Genomic DNA, 8,796 nt, shown 5'->3' with positions numbered 1-8,796 from the left:
AGAGCACTTATCTCATGTGAAACAAGTGCTTAAGGTGATGAGGAAGCACAAACTTTATGTGAAGGAGAGAAAATGTACATTCATGGTTAATGAAGTGGAATATCTTTGACACTTGGTGGGAGAAAAGGGCATTAGGGTTGATCCAAAGAAAGTAGCATGTGTCAAAGAATGGCCAACCCCTAGCAATACAACTCAAGTGAGATGATCCAAAGAAAGTAGCATGTGTCAAAGAATGGCCAACCCCAAGCAATACAACTCAATTGAGAGGATTTTTGGGATTTTCTTCTTTCTATAGAAGATTTATGGAGGAGCACTATGCATCTAATGTGGCACCTCTTAATGATCTACTCACGAGGGAAGCTTTCTTTTGGGATGCTATTACTGACAAGAGTTTCAATGAACTCAAAACCTTTCTCACATCGGCTCCTATTCTTGTTTGTCCCAATTTCTCAAAAACATTTTATGTGAGAGCGGATGCAAGTGGAAGAGGACTTGGGGCAGTTTTATATCAAGAGCATGGTGTCATTGCATTTGAGAGTAGAAAGCTTTCCGAGAAGGAGATGCGGTTGCATGTTTTTTAGCAAGAAATGTTGTCCATACTTCATGCAATCAAGAAATGGCATCACTATCTTTATGGTGCACTTTTCAAAAGGTGAGAAGCGAGCATAGGGTGCTGAAATTTTTCCTCTCCCAACCCAATCTTTCTCCCAAATAAAAGAGATGGTTAGCTACCCTTCAATGATATGATTTTGAGATATCCTACACACCCAAAAAGGACAATGTAGTTGTAGATACATTGTCAAGAATGTGGGCTTGCACAATGACTTCAATTATGGAAGTGTATAGTGAATGAATCAAAGGGATTCAAGAGGAATATCTTATCAATGAAGGTGTTGCCCATATTTATAGGAAATTATAGCAAGGAGATGATGGATAATTCCCTCATTATAAGCTTCGTAATGGTCTCCTATGGGGCACAAGGATAAGGTTTACCTGGTTCCCACCTCGTCCTACATTCCCAAGGTGATTTATGAGATGCATTCTTCACCAATTCGGTGTGCTTAAAACTTTTGACAAAGTGAGTAAGAGCTATTGGAAAGGCATGTGGAGAGATGTCAAGAAGTTTGTGTTGGAATGTGTGTCTTGCCAAAAGAATAAGGATAGAATAGCCATCAATTTTTAAGTGGATTGCTTTTCCTTTTCCTATTTTGGACGGGAAATGGACTCACATTTCTATGGACTTCATTACCAGTCTATCAAGGACAAAGTATGGATGGGAACAAATATTTGTGGTGGTGGACATACTCACCAAATCAGCCCATTTCATTGCTTCAAAGATCACTTATGGGTCCTCTCACATTGCCAAGCAATTCATGGAAACTTGTATTCAAGTTACATGGTTTGCCACTTAACATAGTTTATGATAGGGACACCAAGTTCATGGGTACTTTTTGGAGGGAATTATATGAGAACATGGGAACCCAAATCACTCCATCTATAGCCTATCACCCTCAAAAGGATGGGAAAATGGAGTGCACAAACAAATATCTTGAAGTGTATTTGAGACACTATTGTCATGATATGCAAACATCTTGGGATGAGTTTCTATCTTGTTAAATTTTATCATAATTTAAGCAAGCCCTTAAGTATCAAGATGTCACCTTTCGAGGCTCTTTATGGGTATCAAGTGTATGTGTCATCTATTGCCTTTCATGAGAAAAAAGTGTTAATCCTTTGGCCAAGGAAGAGTTGAAAAGGATGATACAGCTTCTTCAACTTTGCAAGGACAACATGAAGAAGGCTCAAGAGGTCATGAAGGAAAATGTGGATGAGTATAGGCATAAGATGATACAGCTTCTTCAACTTTGCAAGGACAACATGAAGAAGGCTCAAGAGGTCATGAAGGAAAATGTGGATGAGTATAGGCATAAGATGGAGCTTAAAAAAGGTGACTATTTGCTATTAAAGCTTCTTAAGAGTTTAATTACTTTCAAATACCTCGGGGGACTCTCCAGTCGCTTGGATATACTGCTCCTCATCAGTAATCAACCCGTCATTATAGAAGTTCCTCCATGTATCTCCTCTGCGATGGTGGCGGTGGTAGGCTGTCTCAACAGGAGTAGGGTACCTGCCCACAATATCAAGCTGCAAGATGACACAATTTGCGGAGGGGTTAGTACAAAGAAACAACCTCCTAATAAACTACATAAACAATATAATTTGAGATCGATACTTACAAACTGGGCCTCCCATGATTCAACACCCCCTGCTCCAAAATGCACGCTTCCATATCACTCCATTTGGATCCTTCGTGCCTCCACGTGCTTTAGACTGGGTTCCTCCTTCGCTGACTTCATTGCTTTCTTCCACTCACGCTTGTGAGCGGTGTGGGGCGGGCCCCTTGGTGGTTGACCTCCCTCGAGCCTGGCAAGCTCCGCTAGTGCATGCCTCTTAAGCAAAGATCTTTTATTGCTAAGTATCGAAACAATCTTTGACTTGGCCCATTTATCTGTGAACTGAACATTGGGGGGGTTAGGATACCTAGAGCGAACAGCAAAACGAGGGTCTCATCAGCTAACCTCTTTGGTTGATCTTTGCAGTGAATAAAGCAATCTCTGCAATTGTTAGCAATTACAGAGCACATGAAGGCCATGATGTCCTTCCCCCATGCATCCATCAAGATGCCTCCTGTCTGAGTGATGTCATAGTAGATCGTACCATCACCCGGAGGCACGTCTTGATCATCTGAATCATTATCGCCCCCACCACCCCCCCCAAAGCACTGTGCCATGCATCCCCCACCGCTCTCCCTGCTACTACGCCTGCTACTGTGTCGTGTCGAGCTACTACGCTGGCCACCTGTAGCTACTAGAGAACCAAGTCTCGACTGCACGGGAGTACGTCGATGGCTTTGCGAGGCAGAAGGGCCTCCTGATGGCATGGGGGAAGGGACATAGGACGGCATGGGGGAAGGGTCTCGGCTATGTAGCCGGCTTGGCTGTGTTGAATCCACTGGGGTAATCTCAAAAGGTGTGGGGTTGGGGTGGTTTGGAGTCTGTAGTGCCGACTCCTGGGGGGTGTTTAGAGTACCCGCCGTCATGTAGCTGTATAACTCCGCATGACTGGGAGGGTGTCCCAAAAGGCTATATAAGTCCCGAAAGATGGATTCCCGAGGATCAGGTGAGCCTGAAGCGCTTCCTGGCCACATGATGAACTGAAAAAAAGAAAAAACGAAGATTACTGATGAACTGAGAAGAGAAAAAGACAGAAAAAGAGAGAAGGAAAGAGAGTAGAAAAGGCATGCACAGCGGGGATGAGAGGAGAAAGGAGAGGAAAAGAGAGGAGAAAAAGAGGGGATAAAAGAGAGAAAAAGAGAGGAGAATAGAGGAAAAAAGAGGGGGATAAAAGAGAGAAAAAGAGAGGAGAATAGAGGAAAAGAGAGGAGAAAAAAAGAGAGAAAAAGAGAGGAGAATAGAGGAAAAGAGAGGAGAAAAAAAGAGAGAAAAAGAGAGGAGATAAGAGAGAAAAAGAGAAGGAAAGAGAGGATAAAAGAGAGAAGGAAAAAGAGAGGAAAATATAGAGTGCAATCTATTTTTTCAATCATGCTTTCCCTTACCATCATTAATGCAATCCCCTTCCTCAATCATGCAATCCCTTTCCATCATTCACGCAATCCCTTTCTTCATTCATGCAATCACTTATTTCCATGAAAGGAGAGGAGAAAAAGAGAGAAAAAGTGGGGATAAAAGAGAGGAGAAAGAGAGAAAAAGAGAGGAGGGGAAAAAAGAGAGAAAAAAAACACAACATCTATCTGCGCGTTTAACAGCGCGTCTATAGACGCGGTTACCTGTTTCCAACACAGAGTAGACATGTCTATAGACGCGCTTTTAGACGCTCTCTCAGATGCGTCTATAGACGCGCTCTGACAGACATACTATTCCAAAAAGACGAAAAGGACATGCGTTGCGCCCGACGTGCCTGACACAAAAACACAGTTGTACCAAAAACACAGTTGTTGTACCAAAAAGAGAGCAAAGGACGAATCAAACGAGAGCAACCTTCAAAGAAGATCAACCCTAAAGAGACTTACCTTGGATAGAGGTATAGAAGCTTCTTGTCCTTCTTCAAAGCTGCTTCTCTTTCTTCTCTTCCTTGTTCACCCTTTGCTTCTCTTTCTTCTCTTCCTTGTTCACCCTCTTCTCTTGTGTGCTTGGAGATGGTTGTGTAAGCCTGTAGATAAGTGTGGGTGCTTGAAGATAAGTGTGGATGCTAGGCTGTGGATCTGCTAATAGCAAAGCAAGCTTGTTAAAAGTATGTGAAGAAAAGCAAGCGCGCTAAAAGTAGGTTTGAAAATAAAAAACGTGTCTACAGGAGCGTCTAATGGTGCGTCTATTTTCGCGTCTAAAACCGTGTTTAATTGCGCGTTTAAAAAAGTTTAGACGCGCTTATAGACGCGTACCACACAAAACAGACGCCGTTTTAGACGCGGTTTTAGATGCGCCACAGAGTTTTTAGATTAAATATTTGATACAAGAGCAAATTTTTTGGGTTGTTTATTTGTAGGATGTCTTCATCTTCAACAAGTAGCTCCAGTGAGGATGAATCCCTCCATATCCACCATCGCGAAATGTGGTTGGAGCAAAAAATCAAATGTATGTGTGATCGATGTCGAAGAAACATGTATCGTGCACGCAGGATTACACTCAATCACATCTCAAAGTATGGAGAATGGGATGCGACCGTAAATTTTTGTGTATGTTTTGGATGTAAAGTGGTTTAAGGACATGGTGGAAAGAGGCCCTAATGCAACAATCAAATGCCATGCAAGTGGCTTTGTAACTATTGACTCCACAAAGTTTTGGCAAAGTAAGAAGGACACATTAGTACTACCACAACAATGTGAACAGGTACTGTACACACATATAAAAGTACTCACTTTTAAATATTTAATACCTTCGATGATGCAAGAAAAATAACATGATTGTATTTGTGTTTGAATTAGGTTGTCTATCAACCAATGGTGGATAATAACAGATGGTGGCATGTCATACCTATTATACCACGTTCCAAAGGATGTATAGTACATTTACGAATATGGAGCGTATGGAGGATGATCATGGCCATGGAGGTGATGATCACCGTGATACGAGAGAGGAGGATGATCATGAGATAGGAGATACAGATATTGAGGCCATTACCCGTGAGGACGAGCTAAACACTTGTTTGGATTTTGAAGTAGATAGTTTTGGCAAGGGTTGATCTCATTGAGGATGAGATTGAACCGTAGCCCATCATTGATATTGACTAAACTATTTTACATATTGTCTCATTCTCCTCACCTCACTTATTTTTTGTATATGTGGGTTTGCAAAAAAGCATTGATGTTTTTGTTAAAATTATGTACAATTTTTGGAAAGCAGTGATGTACATTTACCAGCCTACACCAAAATCTCACTTTTTGTACTCTGTTTTGCGTCTAAATACGCGTCTAATTCTCAGTGTTGTAGACGCACTAATAGATGCCCTAATACACGCATAAATAGACGCGCTAATGCACGCATAAATAAATGCGCTATTAGATGCAATGTTAGATTCTCAGTGTAGACGCCTGAGGTCCATTGTTGGGGTCAATGCTCTACTCGAAGAAGCTTCATCACAATGAAATAATGTGATGCAGGACATGATTGGCTAAGTGTATGCATAATTTATAACCTATTTCATGAGGTTTTCATTAAGAATCTTTCAAATAATTTCATCTGCAACAAGGGCTACCATAACAGTCCCACACATATGTATTGGAGATGAAGATTCATGGACTTCCTTACATTTGGAGAGCATATTTTGGGCCTTCACCACTTCCCATTGATTTCATTTGAGGCTATGTTGAATTGTAAATATCTTATATGATTTTGAGGACAAAATCTTTGGGAAGGGATGGTTAATGAAGCAAAACTAAGGTCCAAAACATGTAAATAATGGGCCATGGGAAAGGCTACTATAAATAGGTCCTTGGGTTCAGTGTAGGGATCTTTTTGGTCATTCATATCTTGGACACTTACATGTACTCTTGGCTCCTTTCATGGAGATTGCCTTTCATGATCTAGGGCTCATGGCAAGATTGATAGCCATCCTCGGTGAGAGGTTAAATCACTTAGGCCTTATGCACATACCTTCTTTGCTACATGTGCATGTGGATTTCTTCTCTTTTCATCATAATCACATGGATTTATCATATGTGTTTGATGCCCATTAAATGGATTCTAGATTTGGATTTTATGTGTTGATTTCTTGATATTTGGTCTAGATCCATTTCATTATTATACTATATATATTATACCTCATACAATAGAGAAAGCCAAAGATAGTATACAATGAGTATCAACATAATACTCATAACACATACCATTCGTCACTATAGAGGTATGAAAAACCCAATTCTCAATCCGAGGAATGGAATATTACTAAACCTTGAATGTTTCCTTGAGGCGTGTCCAAAGTAAAAATGACTTTGGACATATTTGCTAAGACCCAAAAAAAAATCACGACCAAGTTATATGTGGCATACACACACAAATTATAGAAACAAAAAACAATGACTTAATTTCAAGCCTTCAGAATTTCTCTATACACAATGTTACTTGTCGTGCACATATGGTTCTCAAGAGTTACAGCTACGGTTGCATCTCTATTATCCTCTGAAGCAGCACCTTCATGGCATTAGGAAAGCGAGCCTATGACAATGCCACATAAAACTACCCGTGGGTAAGTATTGGTGAGACCAAGTACAATCCCAAGATGCCCAAATACTGGCCTTGTGCTTTATTTATAGTCATTCCAAAAGCAAGCCGCAGTGGGAATTGTCTTCTTCTCATGGTAAAGGGAAGTTGAGTCTCTGTGACAATAAAAGTGATCCTTGGAATGCCTGTGATAATTTTTGCCTTTAAGACCTTTGAGTGAAATGACTTGCATATCAACCTGGTGCCATTACAAAGGCCACGCTTTGTATCTATGTTGTGAAGCAGTATAACAGGGGCATCAAGCTTCAAGGCCAAACAATGTGATAATTTTTGCCTCTGAGACCTTTGAGTGAAATGACTTGCATATCAACTTGGTGCCATTACAAAGGCCACGCTTTGTATCTATGTTGTGAAGCAGTATAACAGGGGCATCAAGCTTCAAGGCCAAACAATGTGGTGGATACCCATCTCCCAGCTTGAAAGAATTAAGAAGCTCATTGGAGTAAAGGAATGAGTTTTTCTATGTATCAAGAACTAAATCTGCACTAAAATACTCCTTGAGTTCACTTGGCATTGCATTCAAGGCACATTGATTGACATCATCAACTTCACTATTCCTGGGAGCAAGAATACCACGATCACTAAAGTATGATACATAGAACATAGTAACACCCAAATCAAAATAAACCCAATGCACCAAGTCCATTAAGTTAGGTCTTTCCATGACCATGTCAGTCGTTAGTATCTCTACTAGATTACCCTCATTAACAATGCAACCCATTGCCAATATTCATCAGCCTGAGTCGTCTCAGCCATGACTTCAATGTCGATATTTGATTCACCCATAGTTCTGGTCAAAGAATAATCAAAATCTTTTATCATGTGCTCGCAAAATTTGTCCCATAGTAATCTAGGGTTGGAAGGCTCACAAGAAAGAAATAGAATGACAAAGTCTTATATCATGTGCTTGCTGAATTTCTCCCATAGTAATCCAAGGTTGGATGGCTCACAGAAAGCAATAGTATGACAAAAAGGCATCTCAACTACAAGACATTTTGCATAAAAGAAGCATCCTGTAAGCACGAAATCCATTATGAATCAATTTCCAATATACCCCTACCAATGCAAGTAGCTTTAAATGTAGGATAAACAGCACCATTGAATGTGTGCAAATCTTGAAAGGATTTGCATCCTTTACAAACTGTTCGTAGTAGCCGAAGATAAAACCGTTCATTGGGCAAAGGAGGCTACAAAATACATACGGCTAATCATGCTCCCTTGTTTCCTCTTGGTCCACATCTTTCTTTGGTTCCATACCCATTGCAATAAGTAGTCACAATATAATGTATCATTAGCTTTTGGATTTTGTGCATTGCATGTAAACCACTCTGTCAAAGTTGTCTTCTTTTAGTTCTCTGTGTTCACAATATCAGCAATATTGTCACTATCTCTAAATATAATGGTTTGACCACCATCCATATGTACCTGTAATCTTTGTACGTCTGGCTTCTCATTATGAAAATTAAATTCATATAGTCTCTAACATGCCTAAGAGAGGCAGAGATATAATGTGCATCCAAGTAAGTTTCAATTTCATCAATAACTTGGTCACCATTATTATGCACATTTGCAAATCTTATTATTGCTCTATCATGCCCTTTGTATATGTACTTATAAATATACTTGACAGCAACTGATATGCTAGAACATATTTCCACATTAATGTGAGCATTGTAAGTAACTAACAAATATGGATTGTAAGGCCCAGACATTATGGATGTCCGATTTGTGGACCATCACTTGTTTTGGAAAGACCCTCTACACTTAAGAAGGTGGTGTATAACAAACATCATCGATTTCTCCCTCCTTCACATCCCAAGTATGTGCCACATGATGTCTCACCACTTGTGATGAGAGGTAGAGATTGGTTTGAGGCATGGAGAAGCACTCCCAATCCACCACCAAATGGGATGTCTAGATGCTCAATCTTCTTTCGACTTCCATATTGGTGTGACATGAAGATCAATCATCTCTTAGATCCCATGCATATCTTCAAGAA

At 40.3% G+C, this 8,796-nt stretch overlaps 1 pseudogene; it reads right to left on the bottom strand.

Annotated features, from left to right (window-relative positions):
- Positions 1 to 6,731: 6,731 nt before the first annotated feature.
- LOC147637398 (uncharacterized) lies at positions 6,732 to 7,583 on the bottom strand (annotated as a pseudogene).
- Between the last annotated feature and the right edge of the window lie 1,213 nt (positions 7,584 to 8,796).

Source organism: Cibotium barometz, chromosome 6, assembly GCF_041138505.1.
Source record: "Cibotium barometz isolate CiBa-2024 chromosome 6, ASM4113850v1, whole genome shotgun sequence".
Lineage (NCBI taxonomy): Eukaryota > Viridiplantae > Streptophyta > Polypodiopsida > Cyatheales > Cibotiaceae > Cibotium > Cibotium barometz.
This window is presented reverse-complemented; position numbering and strand designations above follow the sequence as displayed.